This window comes from Gallus gallus, chromosome 14 (assembly GCF_016699485.2).
Source record: "Gallus gallus isolate bGalGal1 chromosome 14, bGalGal1.mat.broiler.GRCg7b, whole genome shotgun sequence".
Classification (NCBI taxonomy): Eukaryota; Metazoa; Chordata; class Aves; order Galliformes; family Phasianidae; genus Gallus; species Gallus gallus.
Window position 1 is genome coordinate 508,299 of NC_052545.1, and position 23,223 is coordinate 531,521.

Here is a 23,223-nt window from a genome sequence, read left to right on the forward strand (position 1 = left end):
GAAGCAAAGTGTAAACATACTATAAAAGCACAAATTAGCATGTCTAATTTCACAAAAATTAGAATATGTATCAAAATGTAAAACTGTAATTAAAAAAACAAAGAGGGGATATTAATATGAATTATACACTCTAGTGCAGAATGACATGAAACTTTAATAAACCTGTTTTCAAAATTAGTAAATGAGAATAAAATATATACAGTTTGTTCCTGGGAAAAGATTGGTAATAAGCAGTTATAGTAATCATACAAAAACCGCTCAGAGTTTCTAAACCCTGTTAGACATCTTCCATTATTGCTTGGCACATGGAAGGTTTCTCCCTCCACACCTTACAGAATGGGAAGAAACAGAATTCTTTGTAACAAATACTGCCAAATAGATTACTCCTCTGGCTAAAGATAAAAACTGCAACCTCACCCATTCCTCCCTTTCTAATTAAAGCACCTTGAGAACTTCCATTTCTATTAGAGAAAATAGATTTCAGTTTCAAGTTAGAAGTGCAGACATTGCCCTATTTCTTCATGCAGTATTTTTCTGGCTGGATTTCCATTTCAGTTTACACGATATTAAAATATTTTCATGTTCTAGGATAGATTGGTCACGAACTGTCTAAAGCAATCAGAGATGCAAAACTGATTTTTTTCTTTTACCTGGATGCTACTGTAGAAGAATCATCAGCTTCTGTCCAGAAATAATAAACTATTTTTATATTGAGAAGTGATCTATACACTTGTTTCCAGGGTAAAATTGTTTTTCATTTCATACAACTCCAGCTCCTACATTCCCCGCTTATACGATGCCACCTTGCTTCTGAAGTTGCCATCTAAGAAATTAGTTGCAAAAGCATCACTTGTACGTACTGTGTTGACAAGCACAGGAGAGAGAAGTTATATACTTCCTCTACTCCAGAGTTTTCTATTTACTTCAGCTTTTCTTCTTTGCTCATTGTTTTTAATCAGAATTTTCAACTCAGACACATAGTCCGCAATTCCCATAGTAATTAATCTCTCTGCAATAAGCCAAAATTCCTTTTTTGTATCACACCAGTTTCCACGTTGCTGAGCAGAGCAAACACATTTGTGCATTCCCTACTTGACTCTATTAACTCTGTCCTCATTTCATTCCTGGGACAGAGATGATTTTCTTCAGTAGTGTCTGCCACGATGTTATGCTTTGACTTCAGGAGAAAAACACTGCTGATAACACATGGATGTTTTAGTTGTTGCTGAGCAGCGCTGCAGAGGCAAGAACATCTCAGTTTCTCAGCTTCTTGTACTGCCCTGTCAATGAGAGGGCACGAGAACCTGGGAATGGACAGAACCTAAACTGATCAACGGGATATTCCATATCACAGGACATCATGCAAAAAACAAAAACAAAAACGCCATAAAAAACAGCAAGGAAGTGCTCAGGAAAGCATTCAATGCTTGGGAACTGGTTGGGCTTGGGAACTGTATCCTGGGTTGCATCAAGAGAAGTTGTTCTGGAAAGAACTTTAGAGAGAAAAATGATCACTCTACTATATAAATCATTTCTGTTCTTTTCAACCCACTAAAGGAATAATTCTTAGTGAAGCTCACTTGTATTAGTTTTTAATTTGTTCCTAGTAAATATTCTTAGCAATAGAACAATACATCAAACACACAGATGATTTAAAGATTAAAAACTAGCTATACTTCATAATTTAAATCAACTACAACCAAGGCTTTTATTACGCACACTGCTCTTCAAAAGGAGCCAACTTAAACAGCAATCTGATAGGCATTTCTTCCAACACAGTATGGACATGGCTAAATTTCAAAGTCCAGAAATGAGTTAACAGGTCTCAGGCATAAGACCATTTTGGGTTGAGTGTCCTAACACACTAGTAGTTAACTCTTCAAGAGCTAGTTTAAGGTCATATGAAAGATGTAAGTGAAATGAGTGTGTCACTCGGAGTTTAATGTCTAGGTTGCCATGGGTGCAGAAGGACACCTAGCTACATTTGGTGAACGCCTGCAGATGAACACCTTGGTAAAAAAGCCTGTAGGATCAAAGCTGCACCTTCAGGCTAAGACCAATGAACTTATTTCATAGAAGGCTTGAATCAAACTTTGATCCAGAAGTAAATCGTTAGTGTCACTGTCTCCCAGTGGCACTGCTGCTCCTAAATTACCACAGATAGATAGTAAGATAATTTAGGCTGGAAGGTGCCTTGGGAGGTTATCTAGACTAGTTTCCTACTCAAATCCTCTACCTGTCACTCCTTTTAAACTTTTTAAAGCATGTACAATAAACACACAAAACTACTTCATTAATGAATGTTGTAAATCAATTTAAGGAGATTAAATTCAAGGACATTTTGCTTCAAGTTAAGGAAAAAAAAACAGTGCCACTGTCTTATGCAAGCAAGAGGTCCAATGACCTTATGACCAGGGCTCTGTACAAGAAAGATTTGTCTAGATCCTTCTATGGCTGAGAAGAACACTGCATAAGTGCATCTGACCAACAAAAGCTAACATGTATCAGACAGGTAACAGTCTTTAAGAGCCTGTTTACAAAACTGGTTTAGTTACAAGCTTCTCTTTGTAAGAAAACTGTTCAACCTTTCTCAAGAATGTGACAAGCAATGAAAAAGCACCAACCAGTGAGATCCCAGAGAGAGATGGAATCCACTAACACCAAAGAAAGCATTCTCACCATATACTTTGTCACACTGTAGTATTTTATTGTCTTTGTTTCTATTATATAGTGGATAAAATTGTATTTAACAGCAATTTTCCTCCTTCTACTTCCCCTGCATCTTGCTTTTAGTAATTAAGTTCACAAACTCTTCCTTTTTTTACTTAAAGATCTCAGAATGACTAATACATTTTTACGTGACTGACTTTATCAATATCCAAATAACTTCAGTGATCCACATCTGGCTAGTCACACATGTATTTTGACTGCGATATGGCAGAAATAGAAAGTTGCTACTCTGGGTCAGGGCTCTTGCACAAAAATAATTATCAGACTCCCTCCACTGACCATTTGAAAAGAGGAAATACACCTAATCTCTGCAGTGACCATTCAAGTTGCTTTCTTCTGAATGACTTCATAAAGCCTCAGTGCGGACAGATAGAGGTATGGGTGTCAGTCAGGTTGATACTGGAAAGAATTATCCTTGCACAGCTGTCAGGAAACTTGTAAGTACGCGTTGGACTGCTGCAACGAATGGCACTGTGTAACAGGTACTGCCTTACAGAATGCCTCTGTAATCTGACACTGTATAACTAACTATACATTCAACACTGAAGGTTATTCCATCAAAACAAAACATACGAAATCTTTGGAGATGAGCACACTGCAAATAAAACAGTAAAAGAAAACAGAACAAAACACCTACCAAAAACCCCCTACACAACTTCTGCACACAAACTCCCAGGGAACTAATCTTACTGATATTGAGAATTAGATCTGAATATGTAAAATTTTTTAAAAAGTAGTGGAGGCTTCTGCATAACAGCAACACAAAGAGTTACATCCAAAGTTACATACTTCATGTTGTTGACTCTTAGCTCTGGGTGTCAATTTCAACCATTTCTCTGCCACGCACAAAATTCCTATGTATTAATTCATTCAGATGATTTAGAGTATTTACCATATAGAGGTCTTCAAGTGAAAATTTATGAGGTGTCAAGTGTATAGTATTAGTGCTGTACGAGACTATTTGGTAGAGACATGGGACATGAAAATTTAATAAAGTGACACACCTTTCTAATTGGAAATGCTAACATTTGACATTTTTATTCCCAATAAAACTGATTTATTATAGATCCACTTCATTTTGGGAAAAAGCTAAGGCTAGGAATTCTAATTCAAAGGTAGATTTCTCCAACCACAGTGCAGTACTGTTTCTGATCACTTACATACAACTAGATATAAATGAAATGCACAGAACCCTGTAGATCTAAAACTCTGACTAAGCAGCAGTTGTATAGAACAACTGGTCTCCATTCCCCTTCTGATTCTTCATTTTCCACCTGGGACTCTGAAAAGCACTTTTAAAGCAGTCTTTTTAGTAGAACAAAAATAGTAGTCAGAAGAAAACTAACAATTTTACTACTCAGAGTGATACCAGTGACCACTACTTGAGCATTTTAAAAAATTATATATATCAAATAAGAATTGAGACAGATGACAGGCCCTTTAAAATTTTTATACCTGGCTGAATTATCTAAGAAGGGTTGTTGAAATACAGTGAACAGAGCTGCTTCTACAGCTGTGCAATACCATCATTAAGCACTGCTCAGTCAGACACACGCTTTTGTTTATCTCAGATATGTAAGTATTTCCCTGCACCATGGTTCAGACAGTCAATACTGTTATTTAAGGGGAACATAAATGCTTCTGCAAAACAAACATAGCAAAAGCTGCTCGTAATGGGCACCAAAGGGACTTCTACTTTCAGCTCTTTGTACCAGCTGCTTGAATAAAGAGGGGTAATTATATTCCAGCACTCAGAAGGCTGAGATTTACTGACCATGAGAAGCAGTGATGCCCCAAGTGAAGAAAACAACATAAGCAGCTTCAGCCTAAGGACTATCTCAAACATACTGACAGTCCTCATGAGGTATCAATATATCAAATTCTGCCTGTACTTGACGCTCAGGTGAACCTCCTTCTAGGGTGGGTTTAGGGTATGCACAGAGAGTGGTGGAGGGGGTGATCTGAAGCATGTGGAACATAACTCAGCTTGAATATAATTTACAGAAGATCTTCAAGGAAACAACACAGCAAGAAAGGTACAGCAAAATAAAAAGGGCAAAAAAAAAAACCCTAGAAGACAATAATGAAACAGAACTAGAAGAATCTTTCAGAATTAGAGGCAAAGAACTAGTCTACAGGTTCCTTTCATGCTTCCTTTACATCCAATTGCTGAATATTCTATTAAGAACGGCTGCACAATAGCTACTACTGCACACGCATTTCCTATGTGTGTAACCTGGGCAAGAACACTTGCAAAGATAATCCATGTATTTATTCTCCTAGCACTTGCTGCCATTTGAAGCTGTTGTTAAGTGTCTTTCTGCATTTAGAGGGAACATTCTCCCATGGTTTCCCAAGGAGAAAAATAGTCTTTGGACATTTGGCACACAGAAATTTGCACCTGCTTCAATGCAGGTGAGACTAGCCCAGGTGACAGCACCACAACATAGGATGGAATCTGCTTAGACAACATGTCAATGATAGGGCCTAAGCACGCGGCTGACTTACCTGTAAGCTGCATCACTGTGGTTATTTCCAAACTGTTCATTTCTGAAGAGGTGCAGAAAGCTGTTACAAAACTAAAGCTTTCTAGAAAGCCTCCCTAGACACCACAAGTATATATGAAGATCTGCAGAAAGGAACTGGAAGATGATGGCAACAACAGCAGAAAAACAACAAACAAGACAAAATTTGTGTCATTTTTCACACTGATATTCTGAGATGGCATTTCAAAAGGGTTTATCTTGAAGCATAAAGACACGTGCTAGAGGCTCAGCATAATTATTTAGGATTACTCAGTCACAGATGTTACCTTTAACTGGTTTGTCAGTTGTTATGCACATTCTGACAATCATGCTCAAGAAATGAAGCTCAGGAAGAATCACACACATTTTCTAACTATAGTGCTGTACATTCAGTATTCAAAGACAAATCTGAAGAACAGCTTTTCAGATTTTTATGCTAGTCAAGACATGAAACTGAAGTGACAAATGCTCATTTGTGAAACACTGATCTTCAGGTTTACCTACCTGGGTTTAGTATCAGAAACGTGCAAAGGTACCAGGGTTTAGATAAAATGATATGAAGCACTCAGAATCATTATCAATACTTTGCTAACACACCATCATGTCATATTAAAAAAAAAAAAGCATCTCTTGCATATGTTTGTCCTTGACAGTTAATCTAATCTTAGTTTGGATATTTCAAGTCACTTTGAATTTACCAGACTGTAGATATCACTCAATTAAAAGCGTTTTCAGACACTCTTGAGACAAAACTCAAAATTGCTCTGAAGTCTCTTCACTGGAGAACTGTATCTTTCCACAGGCTCTGTGATGCCAGAAAGAATCAGAACCAGCAGGCTGCAAAATCCCTTGCTTTGCTACAAAAATACCACTGCCCTACACCTGCCAAGTTATGCCCGCCCTCTGCGGGTATTTCTTCTGTCCCACTAGCAAGAAGTTCAACAGGGAGCCAGCACGATGTGTTCTGTGCAGCACAGAGCTATATCTCAGAACATTTTAGACTACTGAATACCAAATAAAAATTACTGACTTATTCTGTAACAAATTCAACAAAGTTAGAGTTGATGTAAATTTACATAACAAACATTAGGCTACTTAAGAATTTTAAGTTGCTAATATTATTTCCAATGGCACAGCAATGACGCACCACTGCTTGGAAACAAATACTAATACTGCAGTATTCTTGGCTCTGTGTAGTCACCTCAGCTATCACAAAATAGCACACTATGGTCAGTGTAGCTGCATCCAATCACATTTCCTAAGCCATTCTGATGAATTTGAGAACAAGTACATCAGAGAGAATGACAACAGAAAATCCTAGTAAAATAAATTGCATTTACAAATCAAGACATACTTTTATTGTTTAGACTTGAAGTACCAAGAATTGCAATTTCAGTGAAGCTTTCAAAAAAACCCACACACATATAATCCTAATGCAGTTTGTTGTCCACACCCTTCTTGACTCTAGCAAGCTCAGTGCTATGGCCACGCACAACCTGTCCTGCTCCGAGATCTGCACTGTTGTACCCAGAATGCTTCTCATCTTGCTGGCCTTTCAGCATAATTATTTAACCAATTATTTCAGTTTTAAACATTGTAGCTATGCCTAATCATTAAGAGATAAACATATTGAGAATAATTCATGTATACAAATTCCTGCATTTAACATGAAGTGAATAAACTTGTATTTTAAGCACACTGGGTCCTAATACATGCTAGAAATGATGTATTAATTATAGTTGCTTTGGATACCTTTAAAAACAAAATAAAATCTGGCTGAAAACATTTATACTCTATTTCATTTAAAGCGACAAAACCAAACACCTCATTCAGAAAACACTTTAAAGTTCTTTAATAAAGAAGTTTACCATATTTGAGTATAACTACGCAAATTTTAAGTGTCCTAACATGCAGGGACAAATTTTGTACCAGATTTTACAACATGCAAACTTTGTCTGTGTATCGCCCTGCTACCCTGATTACCCTTTAATGTGAAATTTCATCATTTCCTGTATCAAAATATTCAACAGTCAATGCAGAACAAACAAAAAAAACAAAAAGCCACCAATACTATTTCCAACTGACAGATATTCTTAACAGTTGAACTATCACAGGGTACCTTTGGGTGGGCAGACTACATAAAAATACTTGTTTAGATTTGCAAACGGCTTGAGAAAATCCTCTTCGGATGCAGGTTAAAATAAGAAGATCCTTCCAGCTCAAGTTTTTAGAAAATAGGATTAAAAAAAAAATTCACCCTATGAATGTCAGCTCAGTTTAATAGAAATTAAAATGCTTACCTGAGAATAGATTTTGGGTTGCTCTTTCTTGCTATGCACTGCCTCCCATGAGTTTCTTCCTTTAAGAACCTTCCAGTCATAGGAAGTACGAGGTCCTAGTGATGAACATGTGATTATTTATGTTAATGAAACCTTATTCTATTCTGCTAACATCATTTATAAAAATCAAGATAAAAGTATCCCAGAGGATACTCAAAATATTTCATATCAAATAAAATTTAACAAAAACTACCCTTCTGCTTTCTAAGCATAGAATAATTTTACATGAAAGTGAACATTCTTTCAAAGGAGAATGCTAGCACAAGAAACCTAGGCTAACAATGGGCAGAGAATAGAGAACGAAAGACTCACAGATTAAGCAAGATTGAGAAATATAATATGGATGATAGAGTATCTCTGGGGTTTTCACTGAAAAGGAACATACAGAAAAATAAGTGTCAGATTAACATATAGTCACGATAGGACCACTGCATATAATCCTGTATTTTTCAATACTGTTTCATCACACTATGCCCATGAGGTACCTTCCAAACATTACTTATCAGAGAATGAACTAATCAAGTGAGCTGAAGGACATTCAGGAAGTCCTGTCAGTATAAGTCAAGGACTGAATGTGGCACATCACTCTCAATGGTTTTGGAGAACAGGCAAGATTTTCAGTTAGTCTGTATTAAGAAGAGATCTGCAGATTTCAAAGGCTAATAGTACATCCTACCTAGGAATAAAAATTCAAACAGAAAGAATACCTCCCCGAGCCGTCCTGTTTACGATTTTGTCTCTAAGGAGAAAAAAAGTGCTTCACTAAAAAGCAATCAAGAAAAACAATTTCCTATTCACAAGAGCTAATTATGTTTACTAAAAAAAAATAAAATAAATCAGAAATGACTTTCAGTAAAATGGAAATAGTAGCAGAGAGAGATAAATAAAAGCCAGTAGACTTGCTTGGTACAATTTTGCAATCACAGCTTTCAGAAGCAGAGCTAAAAAAGAATAAAGAGAAAGCTGCTTTTCAATAACACAGAAATCATATTACAACTAGCCAGCCAAAAGAGGCAGAAAATGGGTAACGAGAGGAAGGTGACAGAGTCATAGCAATAAAAGACAAAAAGACAGCAGAAAACACTGATGCAAACAAGTATTGGTAAACAACAGACAAAAAAACAGCTGAAGGTAATAACTTAGGCTATAAAAATGGCTGATAAAGCAGCCTTGCAACAGTCTAATCATCTGCAGTCCCAGGAGTCCCCTTTTTTGTGAAGGGGCAAATTACTCATTGTTTTCATAGAGCAGTAAATTTTGTGCATAATTGTGAAGTCATAAATAAGATGCATCCCTTAGGAATGCAGAATATTTACAAGTAACTGAGAAATGGACACTCAAAATGGAATCATAACACAGTTTAAATGGAAAGACTCCCACAGGGAGAGATTCTTGCAGAGTGCGACTCCCTTACTGTTATAGACTCCCCCTGGCATTCAGAAACAGCTTCACTTCTATTGGGCCCAGGCTGGTGATTTTTGATCATTTCACTTCACCTAGACATGAAGAGGGGATGTCACTATATAACAAAAGAAGTCTCCCACAGCTAACTGTGGGTACGCAAACTTCAGTAAAGGACTGTCAAGATATTTGAGCATTTTAACTTGCATCCACTCACGAAGGGAAAGCAAGTCTCAAATAGGTTTTATGTATAACGAGCTTCCATTGATACGGCTGACCAAATAAGTCCCTCAGAGCCCATCTGAAGAGCACATGGATATAGATAAAAGCATGGCTGAAGCCCAGAAGGAAATGTCACTACAATACTACTAAAAGCACTCTCCTATGCATTTGTCTTCATTGCATTTAAGTGATCCTAAAGCACAGGGAAACTTGAGAACTGCTCCAAAAGTAATGACTTCTATTTTATGATATCAGCCCACGATGTCAGGGGCGACTGTTGGTGGGATGGCAGCAAAGGCTGGACGTTCCCACCAGCATTCCATGACATGTTGTTGCTGTGTGACAGATGGCAGCAGAGGGGCACTCTGACAGAATGGCGCCTGACATGGAAGTGCGGGTGGAGCAAAGCGGTGGAACTGAATTCCTCCATGCAGAAAAAATGGCCCCTACTGACATTCATCAACGCCTGTGAACATTTATGGAGACCGAACAGTGGGTGTGAGCACAGCGAGGCTGTGGGTGGTGCACTTCAGCAGTGGCAACAATAGCAGCGGGTTACCTCACCTACTGCACATTTTTATGAACTCCACACGCAGGCTCTTGTGAAAATGCTCAGCTAAAGGTGGTGAGCGTGTTGAAGAATAATGTTTTGTAGCTGCAAATTTGCTCTATCAAATACTGTAACTGTGCTCTTTGGATCTGTTGTCGTTTCCACGAACATAAATGGGAGGCATTACTTTCAAAATGATCTACATACATGCACAGACAGTGGGCCAACAATAAATTGAACAATGCAGCCCCAGAATGCAAACAGATGATACATCTGTTGAAAAGATACTGGGCACAATAAAACAATTGAACATTATTCTTCCTATAATTAATTTGTTACTTACTGACATTAATTGTACCTTTCCTCTCAAATATCTGTCAAGCTTTTTTCAATCACATAGTTTCTAATTTGCCTGAAGCCTTGTGAAGCAGCAGTCTGTGCAATAACACAGGGCAATGCTTCCCAGAGCTCCCTGCTGTTACGTTCTAAATGACTTTTTTTTGCACGGACTCATCCCTATTTTTATACAGGTGTTAGAAGTAGAGCCGTTACACTGAAAGACTTTTGTCATCTATATACCACATAAAAAAACTGAAGCAAGTGTCAAGGAAAAAATCAGAATTCAGAGCTTTGAGAAGGAATACTTGTTCTGGCAATAAAGAAAAACGTACCTGCACACTGCCATTAACAACAAAAAAAAATACTGCCTCCACTGTGAACATTCAGTACTAAAACTGCTCCAGATTCTGACAAACAGCTTGCAATTAAGTGAACAGAAACAGAATAGGAATCCCATCTCTAAACCTCTCTGTTGGGTGCCATATCTGCACACGTGTTGATAGGACAGTTCCTTTAACTTTGGTGATTATACTGTAACTGCTTATAATCCTTTCATTCAAAAATTTGTGTAAATTTGTTCATTCTTGCCACTACATTTCTGGTCTGGAAGCTGTATATTATATCAAGATGCTGAACGGTTATGTTTGATGAAATGAACATGGGGCGGGGGTTAGCTTTAAAGCTCTACTAAGCATCACTTGATTATTAGAAGATTCCTGAAGCACAGCAGCAGCAGAATTTCCTTCTGTTGAATTATTTCAATCAATGGAAAAAATTGGACATGGTACCTCCTCTTGTTCTACAAGGAAGAAAATATTTTTCTGCAGCGTGCTGCATGCAATTTAGTGTTCTTTGTCACCTTGTGGGTTTGGGGGTTGTTTTTTTCATTTGTTTTTTTTTGTTTGCTCGTTTTCCACAAGATGCCTGCCAATTCTGTGGTAGCAAATCTCCCGCAGAAACCGCAAATGGAAGAAGAACTGTAACCTAGGAAGCGTTTCTACACTAGTGCTTGTCAGTATCCGACTATACAAGAATCAGCTGAGAGAACTCTTGCAACTCACAAATTCCAAAAGCAATTTGAAAACTGTGCAGATATCAAGTCTGAATCTGCTGAGCTTCACTCTTCACGTTTTAAGTTACAGAGGTCCCCCTGCTCAAGGACAGAAACCTGTCCCACTTGTATATCTTTTTGGAGTCTGCCTAATTGTAGTATTTTCATTGTGCACCCATCATTCAATTAGAGGAACTACTTTTCTCTCCCTCTAATTAACCACAATTTACTAGTTCAGTTGAATTTAGTTTTTCACAGGTTCTTGAGAATTGAAGATCTGAATGTTGCTGTTGCTACATATCAGCTGGACTTAGTTACAGTTTAGTTGTGGCTTGTTTCATTTTGTGAAATACTGGGGGCACCACTAGGATGAGAGGTACACAACAGCCATTCCAACAGCCTTTGGAGCTGGGTTCTGCCAAAATGTTTATATCTTCAATGCATACATACTTTATATATGCATATACTCACACACACACACACATATATATGCGCATGCATATGCTTGTCTTACTAAACTTCTCCACAAAGTCAAGCATTTAAAGGCATAATTCAAGCTTAGAATTATCAGAGCTAGGTGATAAATAAATCTTGTATTTGTAAAACACAGTTTCTCTTTGATGTCTTATGTTCACAGCTTTAAAGAGACATGTAGCAAAACAGGCCACATATAGACCAAGTTGTAACCAAGCCATTTAAGCATTGGATGCATATATTTTTTCACCCTCCTCTACAACAAGCAGGTTTCTTACTGATATAACTCACTCGTGTATGCTCAAGCACTGTCTCCAGTTTGTATCTTTTTGTACAGCAATGTTGTAAAAGAGAATAGCTAAAGGAAAACAGAAATGGGTCTTGAAATAGTTTAAATCACAGTGAAAGTTTTAAGAGTCTGCAGAGGGACTGAATCTCTTTTCTTTTGCCATCTGCTACAGGTGGGGGAGGAGGGGGAGCCAACAAGTTATACAGTATTACATAGTATTTAAATTCCTTTAGAAGTCATAATACACCTGCTTGTAAGATTATTCTTCAACTCCATATAAGTGCTTATGCAGGATTTCTCCTCACCATGGAGTGCAGTCCTTCCCAAACCCTATAATGGAATCTTTTACCTCCTCAGCTGCTTGCAAAGTTTAAAGGTACGCTAACATTTCCCGGGTAGTAAGTCAGCAAAACTATAACGCTGATTTCTTATAAAAAGTCAGCCTAAAACAAACTTCAACATTCATTTTCATCAAGTGTTTCCTAACAGTTAGAAAGTCAGATTTTAATCATGAGGATACTGCTGAGAAGATTGCTGAGTTGCTAAAAAAGTGCTTGAATGCTTTCTGAGGCATAGGCCTGAATAACTTCAGCATTTAATTCCTATTGATCTTAACAGAACTCAGGCACCTCTTTTCCTTCATAAATCTGAGACTTCAATTCTTAAGGCCTTTTACTCATGGTGAAAACACACAGCCTATCACTTGCTAAGCAAGTTCACTCTGGGTCGTATTTATGTCAACTTTCATATGGGCAATGCTAGCAACAAGAACAGGAATCATTTTCACATAGCTTGGGGCTTGAAACAAGCTCCCACTTATACAGGAGTAAATTCAGGGTAATTCCATTTACTTCATTTGATTGGATCTGGCCTCTTGACATTGCCTGTGGTAAAAATAAACTGTGTAGTGTAGCTTTTCCCCTCCAAAATAAGACTGAATTTTTAGGAGAACGCTTGCTAAGAAGAATGTGAAGTTTTTACGCCATTTACAGAAATTGCTGGCCTGTCTACATGGATTTTTAAGCACAAGAAATCCAAATTACTTTCATGAAGGAGAGAAAGTCCTGCAGGACACAGTGCTCTCTACAGAATACCTCCCCCAAATGAACAGTTATTCCCCACACCACAAAAACAACAAGGAAGTCTAAATACACAACAATTGTAGTTATGCCATCACAAACTATACTGACAAGGGCAGAAAGAGCTGTGCTAAGGCTTAGTACTGCAGCAGTTTAGAGAAAAAGTCCAACATCTAAACATCTTTCCTGACATGTTGAATCATTCTTACTTTTCTATTATTATTTGTTCTGACACAACTATTCCCAATGGCAGCATGCCCAGCAGGAACAGGTGTACAGCTGGTCCTGTACCAGGTAATACACTGCCAAAAAGGAAAGCCAATCTTTATCACTTCCAAATTACCATTTATCATCTCTTTAGCAGGGATTCAACATTGGTATATCTTTTGTCATCACTTCAGAGAATTTTGTTCTTTCTAGTATACAAATAATCCACAATAACTTACTTACAGTTCCCTATGATAATTATTCTTTCTTCTAAAAATCACAGCAACTGGAATCCTCTGCACCACAGTGCATACTGCATACACCAGGAAATCAAAGTGTGTCATCACTGTCGATAGAAGGATAAATATAGTTGAAGTCAGATTAATATTTCCAAGATTACTCATTTCTATTTCAAAAGGAGAAGCAAAGATTATGTTCAAAATGACAGCTACCCATCTGGGACTAGAAAAGTCATCATATCGATGTCTTTTTTCTAATTATAGTTATATTTCTGAACTAATGGATTTAAAAGTAGAGATCTGCTCATTCAAAAATATACTTCCTCCCTCACTCAGGCAGTGCTTTGGTGCTGGTTAATCAATTAAGTAGAGCATTAGGAGCACATAGCTTTGCTTTAAGAATTTGGTTTTTTTCATACTTTACGTAATACATAATCACCTTATGTAGTCCTATTAGATGAAATTTGTTATAATATGATTAGAATAATAGGCCAGAAGAACCTTTAAAATCCTTCAGCTTGATGCCCCCCTTGACACGTCATGAGATTTTCCTACATGAATTCCTACCATATCTGTACCTGAACTACAAGATACACTCCTGAAAAACATCCTAATTAGATGTTGTAATAAAAGCAATTTACATAAATGATTACGTATGTATTCCTACTGCTGGGCAAGTTAGCTCCTCTCCACGACAAGATTAATTTTTGCTGTATTTTGTCTACTGGTTTAACTGATTAATCCTCTACCAAACTACTGATGGGGTGTATGCATTTATAGACCAATCATAAAATCCTTTGCTTTGATACACTGAAAGAATAGGCTTCTCAACCTTGGGAGATGTTTTCTATACTTGAATTTATAAAGGGAAAAAAAAAAAGCTCCTCTGAATTCTGCAGCTTTTTGCTTCCTTCTGGAACTGCAAACACTACACGATATTCCAGCAGCAATTATAACTGTGCCAACTGCCAAGGCTGCACAGTCTTTTCATGCCTGCTTAGCATATTATAGCATTTATACACGGATTGCATTAGCCTTTTTATCATCATGATAGAAATTAACTTCAACCCATAAAGGTAGCTGATGTGAAGAAAACTGTGTTTTCAATCAATGGGGACAAACACGCTTTTCTAGAAGGCCATTCAAAGCATTCAAGCTGTGCTCATGACCGCCGACAGAATTTTTTTCATCACTACAGACAGTGCTAAAGTTAAGCAGGACACGTACGCTGGACACCACCCACTCTCCTAAAGGCTGTATATGCATTAAAACAAGTAAGTAGAAAATACAATTAACGGATTCTAAACTCTGACTAACAGCTGTACTCCTCCCTCCTCCCCTGGGGAGTATACAATACATTGTAACATATTCAGCTGCACTTAACAAAACCAATTCAGAAGTTTTAGTTAAGGTTCAAGTCAGAAGCATGTTAGGCTTTTCCTCCCCTGTCCCGGTAAAGTTTCACATTCTTTCAACAGTTAAATAGAGCATCTACTCTGTTGCACACAAAACTAGTTCCTGCCCTAGACATACCTACCTGTAAAGGGAATGTTCTCCTCACAGATGGCAAACAATCATCTTTGATATCTATATAAACAGTGAGATAGAGAATGAAATGGCAGGTGAAAGCGGCAAGCAACCCTCATCCTTGACACCAAAGACATCAACTTCACCTTGCAGCTGTCTCAGAACCAATGCCTTCCAAGAAAGCTGGCTGCCTGGAGAAGAAGGTAGGAGCTGACAGCAGCTAGTGGACATACACCCCAACTGCTCCCATTATCTCCCCTCTGTGCCAGAAAAGGTGGGGGAACCTAGAAGAAATCAGTTCTCTTACCCACATGATTTCTGATATGACAATGATTGAGCACAGTAACTGCCTGCTGAGTAACACAGGTCTCAGTTTGAGCATAAGTGATTTGTATTTTTTTAAATCCTAGATGTGACCCTTATTCCATCAAGAAGTTGGTTTAACATAACATTTTTTCTTCCAACTATATCCACACTATTCAGCCTTAAGAGCTCCATCTGAAGCCTCATATCCAATCACACTGTACAAACACCTTAGCAACTTATACTTCATACACACTGTGAGACCTGGAAGCTCAACCACACATAAAAGTCTCCTGACTGCTGCAGTAACCCCCTGGAATGAAGTACTTCCATCCCCACGCAAAATCACCATAAAACACCCCACTCCCTATTAGCTTGAGATTTTCCTCTTCTCATTAAGTTTTCCATATTTGCTTTCAGGAAGTAAAATTACAACACACATTTAATAGATTTCTTCAGTTAAGCCAAGCAGTCAATAGTTTCCTAGAAGAAAGAGCAACCAGATATCACAAAACAAACTACTGCACTGGTGCCTTACAAACGACGATATAAAATTCAGCTTCGCGCTCAGTCTAACATCCACCCCATAGACACGAACAATGCTTCTTGACAAAAACTGAGATCGAGACAAGGCCCTGAAACGCACGGCTCCCGACGCGCTCCGCCCCCGGCCGGCGGCCATCTTAGCTCTCAAGGCCCTACCGCGGCCATTTTCCTCAGAAATGGCCTCGCCCCCCCTCCCGAGGCCGTGAAAAAAAAATACGTAACATAATGGTTCTGTTCTATTTTCCTATTATTCTAGCTTTGCTGTAGCTCCTCAGCCATTTTAAATGCTTCTAAAAGCAGTCCTTACTGCTCATCACCATACACAATACGCAGCTCCCCCAGCTCAGCAGCAGACTAGCCTCCTCCAAACCCACAGCCAGTCAGACACCAAGACACTTTCCCTTACCTCTTTTCCAAAGCAAAAGACAAGAACCCACTTCCCGAAGCTGCCTATTTCCCTCGGGTTCAGCCTGCCCCCTGCAGTGCTGCTCCCGCTCTGCCCCGTGCAGATCCCACGCGGCGCTGCTCCCGCCCTGCCCCGCGCAGCCCTCATTCCCTTCAGCTGGTGCTTCTAGCAGTTTTCTAGCAGTTTCTTTGGAAGACTCACTGTCACTTGCAGCCCCCTCGTCCCTTCCCCGCCCCCTTTCTCCCCTCCCTCACAAAAAGCTCAGGGAGAGGCAGGAAAAGTGGGTAGACTAAGACAGAGCATTTCAATATCTTGTTCCAAGTCTGGTTTGGAAATTGAGCTGTGGCATGGAAAGGCTGAGTTTGCTAAGGATGTCTTCTTTTGCACTCAGCTGGAGGACTGTTAGAACTAGCAAAGAAATTCACATGGTGTTCCTACTAAAGAAAGCATCGGCACTTATCCCTTTTTGCTGCTCTCCCCCCTCACATTAGGGGAAAAGGAGGAAGGAATCCCGTAGAATAATTAGAAGAACAAAAAGAATTTCTTTTGCCTCTCTGTGGCAAAAGAAGCAGGACTGCAACGATCAAGCTGTTTATCTGCAGAAAATATGAAACACAATGTGAATCATTACAGCTCCAAAGAAAAAAAGATATTTGAAAATGAACAACAGTTTATGCTTCCTTCAAATTAGCTTCAGGCTGCTTGTTTGCATCCCATGATAGTACCATGCGTGAAATAAAATGAAGTTTCTATACTGTAAACTTCCTCTAGGAAAGAGTTCAAAAGTACTGTACAAAATGAGCACTGCCAGTGAAAAAATGCATCTGAGGCTCTGCTCTACCTGACCTGTTAGCAATGTAGCTGATTCCACACACTGAACAGGGAGTCCACTGCTTTAAATGAAGAACTTCCTTATGTAGTAAACATGTAATGTGAATTTAGGTCCTACTGATAGAACGCTGACTTTCTAATTAGATCATAAAATGCTTTGAGTTGGGAGGGACCTTAAAGATCATCTGCTTCCAGCCTCCTTTCGCTAGACCAAGTTGCCCAAAGCCCCATCCAACCTCTGGCCTTGAGCACTTCAAGAAATCGGTCGTTGGCAACTATGCTGGGCCACCTGTTCCAGTGCTTCACCACCCTCCAAGAATTCTTCCTTACTTCTGATCTAAACCTACCTCATTTAGTTTGAAGACATTACACCTTGTAATGAAGATGTGTTAGTAAAAAGGCACTTATGGACAAATACAACAGCGTTTGAGGGGGAGGAAGGGGGTACTTGTATGCATACAAAATCTTAATCATAGACAAGGTATGCATTCTGATGTGTTGACCCAAATTAAACTAATTAGCAGAGATACACCCTATTAGGCATGCAAAACTATTACGATTCAGACAGTGCTATTGTGTACATGTACATCTAAGGAGAGAATGTTTACAAGAAACTACAAAATGAAATTGTCCATGTATAACAGAATTCCCAGACTGAATGTTAGAATCCCAGCCAAGATGCAAATCAATATACTTTATCTGAAAACAATTTAAAGCCACTCATGAATTCATGACATTCATGCTTTGCCTTAGCATGGACTTACAAATAGCAAAGTTGTTTGAATAAATAACCTGAACAACAAACTCATTTTCCTTCATGAAACTTTCACTGGTAAGGGTGCCCTACATTCAACTGGCCACTGAAATTGATATCTTAAAAGAATCTTCTGTACTGCACTATGCAACATGCTATGTATCATCCATACTAAGCACCACCTTTAACCTCTATTATAACAATGATTTTGGTAATAGGCTTTTCTGATTTATTTTTTTTTTAATTCAGTATTAAATAATGTAAAGAAAGAGGAAGAGCCTTGCCAGGATAGAAAAGTTCTTGTTGCTACAAAAAAGATTTTGGAAAGCTTTACAAGTTTTTTTCTCTTCTTTTTCTTAGTAGGACATTCCTTCTCTAGGCAATATTCTAAAGTTTTATGTTTGTACTAAATGAGGGAATTCTTATATAACATCATATATGTCCATTGTGTTTTGCAGACCTGCAAAGTCACTGATTGTAAAATAACGCACTGTTTAACAGAATGGCTGAACAACAGGGAGTACCCTTCAAGGATTCTGATCTTATTCACAGGAAAGAAAAAAAAAATCGGGGCAAGCTGGCAGCTCAGCAGCTTCACTCAGTGTGAGGACTGGGATGGTACTGATCACCAATGGGTGGCCTAAGACCTGTCCCTTGTGTAGAGCCAACACAAGCAGAGCTGCTGATGAGGTGATAAAGGCTTGAATGTGGCACTGAGGTGGCAATGTGTTAACTCCAGCAACCACAGGAAATATCAGATGTCAGCAAGCATAAGGTGCTTGTAGGAGGGCTGGCAAATGAAGGCCTCTCATTAATCTCTTACAGATGAATGATGCCTTTGCTATATCGTACACAGGTGTTTAAGGAGCCAGCTTGTCTTATGTTATTATCCAGAGTACAAGAACCTGCACTGAGATCAGAAGAAGCCGCCACTGGAGGTGCACTCCCTTGCTTCACAGTGGAATATGTCTTGGTCCTCTCCAGCACAGATAGAGGAGAGGAGGAAACTTCACAGAGGGAATTTATTTCTTCTATACAGTAACCTAGAATTTTAGAGTTCAAATAAGTATTGAACCCAGCTTCTAAAAAGAATATAACTGCTAGTCTTTATAAGTACTGATTAAGCTTTTAAGAACTGTAAGAGACTTAATTGTGTATTTTATTTTTTCACATGCAGATGTATTATTACGACAATTAACAACAGATTTCTAACTTCAAGCCATGGCTACGCATGGCAATTTCTCCACAAAGTGGATTCCAAACAATCTACAAACATCCACTGAAGAACAACTTCCAGAGCAAGGTATTGTGAAGGTTAAGTCATGAGATCAGAAGGATGAAAAAAATGTTGGGGAATATGATGTGCATTTACGATAGTTGCTTTCATCTGAACTTTATGACAATGTATACAACACTCAGAAGGTGGCCTCAGTAACAATAGCATTCTAATGGAATAGACTTTGAAAAACGTAATTGTCCTGCATAGCGTTATACCAGGGAACCAAAAAATACTAGCGGCAAGGATGCCAGAATTTGATGCCTTCTGTTTTCTTTGTTTTCACCTTTCATTGCCACTAATTTACATGAATGAAAATGCAACTGCATTAGCAGATAATTGTCAAATCCTCAGAAGTAATGATACGTAGATATTTAACCATATATTTAAATTTAAACAAAACTTTTCAAATATACATTCATTCTTTGAGATGCATACAAAAACTGGCCATGTTATGAAGCATAAAAAAGGTATTCAAAATGAATCTTACAGTTTATTCTGAAGTACTGTCCACAATATTAGTTTTGAATAAAACGCTGTAAGATACTATGCATTTACCTTTACTAAGTTTACAACATTTGATTGTTGCTGAATTATTGCCAATATTGGATGTGGCATATGCTCATATAATAGAAAGTTTTCATAATGCTGCAGCAGTTCCAAATGGCTGGAGAAGTTTTACCTAGTGTCCAGTGGCACTGTTATGCTACAAGATGTTACTACACAGTGAAATAGTCTGACCTAGAAAAAAAATGATGTTTAATATGGCATTTTGTTTCAGCTGTGTATGGAGTATGCCACTAGGAGCTTCTGACCTTGCCTCGTTATTTAGGAATATAACCCAAGTGTGGATTTCTACAAGATGCACAAAGGGCAAGTTCAGTGTAGGTTTGTAGGTTACTAGACCAATAGCTGTAGGTTAGAAGGCACATTTTTTGTTAATTTACTTAAAATGCACTTCCAAACTGTAGTTCAGTCAAACTTAGTGAAACACTAAGGCTACCATTCAAACAGGTACATCTTGTAGTGTAAACTATAAAAATGCATCCGTTGTTTTAACATCCAATCTCATATCTGTGGTTTAAATCGCAACTTTATTTTTATAAACAATTATTTTAATGAAGTATTATTCTTCACTGGTACGATAAAGCAGGTGACTATGCTTTAATACATGATCTTTCAAGCTCCCCGTGAAAATTTCATCAGTTTTGATGCTTCAAAGAAACATCTGACTTATCAATTGCTTGTGCCACTACTCGTGTATTTAAGCATGTGACATTGCTGTAATTTCTTCTTCCATTTGAGCCCTCCTGAGAGGACAAATAAAAGGAGAACATAAAAATTCCCCAATATGTCTTGTAGTTTGTATGGGATGAGGGCTAAACAAACAAACAAACAAAAAAAAAACCCATATACTTTAAGACATGAAGTCATTTGAGAAAGCTGTAGTTTAACCTCTCTTCTATCTCTTGCTACTACAGTCACTATACAACAGACCAAGATCAGAAGCACACTAAACAGGAGAGTGACCCTGAACTAGTACATACATGTGGCTTAATGAAAGTGAGTTTGAGTTCAAAAATCCCTGATTTAAGCAATGCAGCAATGCAGAAATAATCAAGGAACCAAGAAGTTGGTGATAGAATTGTTCTGTATGTTGTCAGTAGCCTTTTCTCATAAGATGTATTAAAAAAAAAAAAAAGTGCTTTTCTAGCAGATGGAGAGAAAGGACAGGCACAGTACGTTCTCTTTTTAAGGAACCTTCTCTTACAAAAGTGGTTTGACAGATAGGTTTAAGTTAACACATCTTACACATTTCTATTGCTTTGGTATGTGTAACCTATTAGTGCAGGATGATGTAACCTACATGACAAGAGGCTTAAAACTGAGGAAAGATGAAAGAAGATGCAAAATGAAAGAACTGCAGTATGTGATGTGAAAGTTACCCTGTCTCTATCCTCCAGCTTTCATAGATTAGGAGTGAAACATGATCTGAGTTTAAGTGTGAATATATTGAAGGAGCCATAGGCAGCAACAGGAGGAGCAATGAAATTGGACAAGTATTTGAAGGATACTTCAAAGGGTTTTACTCTAGAGGAGAAAATTTGATACATTTTTTATCAGATTCTTCTTTTCCTTCTGGGGTGCACTTGCTAATAATATTCCTTGAAAAAATATTGTACCTTCTTTCTGTGCATTGAGAAAATTCAGGAGATCACCCATCTTATATTATTTTTTATTACTAACTGTAAAAAAGTAAACTTCAATATTTAATTCAAAATTCTAATAGAAGTTATTATACAAATTTTATTATACAAAATTTATTTTTTAATTAATTTTGTTATTATACAAATTTATTTTCTAATTTTCTTAGAATTAATAAATCATTATATTATATTTGGCTAGCTTTGTATCTGCTACCTTTCATACAAGACTAATTGGAAGACCTCCACTCCAAACCCATCTTCAGAATGTATACTCACCAGGTTTAAAATAAAAGCAACATGACATTTTCCTCATATTTAAATTATCAGATGAAGCTTTGTAATCTGGCAGTTTCATGTTACAGAATTTCAACTAAAATTCTGACCAAAAGGCTTTCCAAATGCATGTGTGCAAATTCCTCCCCATGATGTATGTAGGCTTCCAGCAAGGGAATACAAGGCAGATGAAAATGCATTTTTCATGAAAAAAATCTGGAGCCTTTGCTGCCATAAGCAGGAACTGTTTAATGGGCAGGATCATAAGATGTATGCGTTCAGGTTCTGTACTTACCACGTTAATAGCACAGCTTGTGTCAAAAAATTAAGGGCAGAGTGAGTGATGAAAGTCCTGCTACAGGCATCACATGAACTTCTAGATGCGTAACCTCAGAAAGCAGGAAAGAGGTGGGCAAAGAACATTCAACATCATCTTGTTGCATTACAACCAGCTCCATGCCATATGGTTTAAGCTTTTACAGCACTCTATAAACAGCAACTCAGTAATAATGTTGTGAAAACCCCCGTAACTACATTATTTCTATGTTTTTGTCCCAGTACATTGGTACACGAAGAAACCAATAACTAGAAGTACTTTCCCTTCTTCCCCATATCTATTTCTCTGATATCTGGTCTCATCTTCTTCACTCTACTCTCCTCATGGTACTTTAAATCGCTTGTCTCTTTGGGGAACCCTTTCTTCCTCTTCTCCTAACAGCCTGTGTAGCTGTATAACACATTCCTTGTTTCTTTTTACATGTTTGTTCTCTGAAACAGCTCTCAGAGAAAAGGGCAAGGTAAATAACATAGATTCAAGGCTCCCCTACAGAGAGGCATGAGAACTAGAGATACAGAAACATCTGTAATAGTGGGACAAATATTCCTGATTGTAGTTCTACTGGAACCTCTAATTTTGAACTAGACCCACAAACCATAAGCTTGAGCAGGTATTTCAGTAATAATTAAGTGTAAAAAATTAAGGATTTTATGAAAGAATAATTATTCAATAAAAGTCATGCACAAATTATAACAAGGTTCAAATTGCCCTAAAGGAAAAAAATAAACACCAAAATAAATAAAACCTCAGAACTATATTCTCATATCTAGCTCTGGAAAATGAAAATCTAACCTCTCTCATTAGCTTACTAAGTAGCTCTTCTCATTTGCAGTATCTCAGGAGCCTCTGAAATGTGGAATCATGTTTACATTCAGAAGCCAAAACACAAAACAATTACACGTTCAGTTAATCTGGTGTTTTGCAGCGTCTTCAGTTTCAAACATTAATAGTTCAATATTCTGTTCTCTAGAATATATTCACAAAAAACTCCCTGAACTTGAAAGTCCTTACTAATTACCCTAAAGATATCCATGCCATCTAGTTCTGTGATTTACCTCTGTTACTCCTATATGGCCAGTCTTTGTTGAAGATCACAATCATCTTGATTTTATCCAGCCCCTTCTCTTTTTTTCCCTGAGAGAATCCAAACCACTCAAGTATTCACTTCAGAAAATAATAATTCTGATAAAGAAAAGCAGCTTCCAGAATTGCAGGGTACAAAAGTTCTCCTGCGAGAATATATATCCTTTTCCAAAAGACACAGGTACAAGTTCAAGGTGACCCACTTACTGCAGGGCATATTTTACCTAATTGATGG

At 37.8% G+C, this 23,223-nt stretch overlaps 1 long non-coding RNA gene across 1 annotated transcript in view; it reads right to left on the bottom strand.

Moving 5' to 3' along the window:
• LOC107054592 overlaps positions 1 to 23,223 on the bottom strand; it is a 336,025-nt gene that overhangs the window by 165,624 nt on the left and 147,178 nt on the right. The window contains exons 11-13 of the long non-coding RNA XR_006931508.1: positions 14,983 to 15,032; positions 13,450 to 13,552; positions 7,556 to 7,650 (exon numbers count right to left, since the gene is read on the bottom strand). This is a non-coding gene — a long non-coding RNA (uncharacterized LOC107054592). The remainder of the gene's footprint in view (positions 1 to 7,555; positions 7,651 to 13,449; positions 13,553 to 14,982; positions 15,033 to 23,223) is intronic.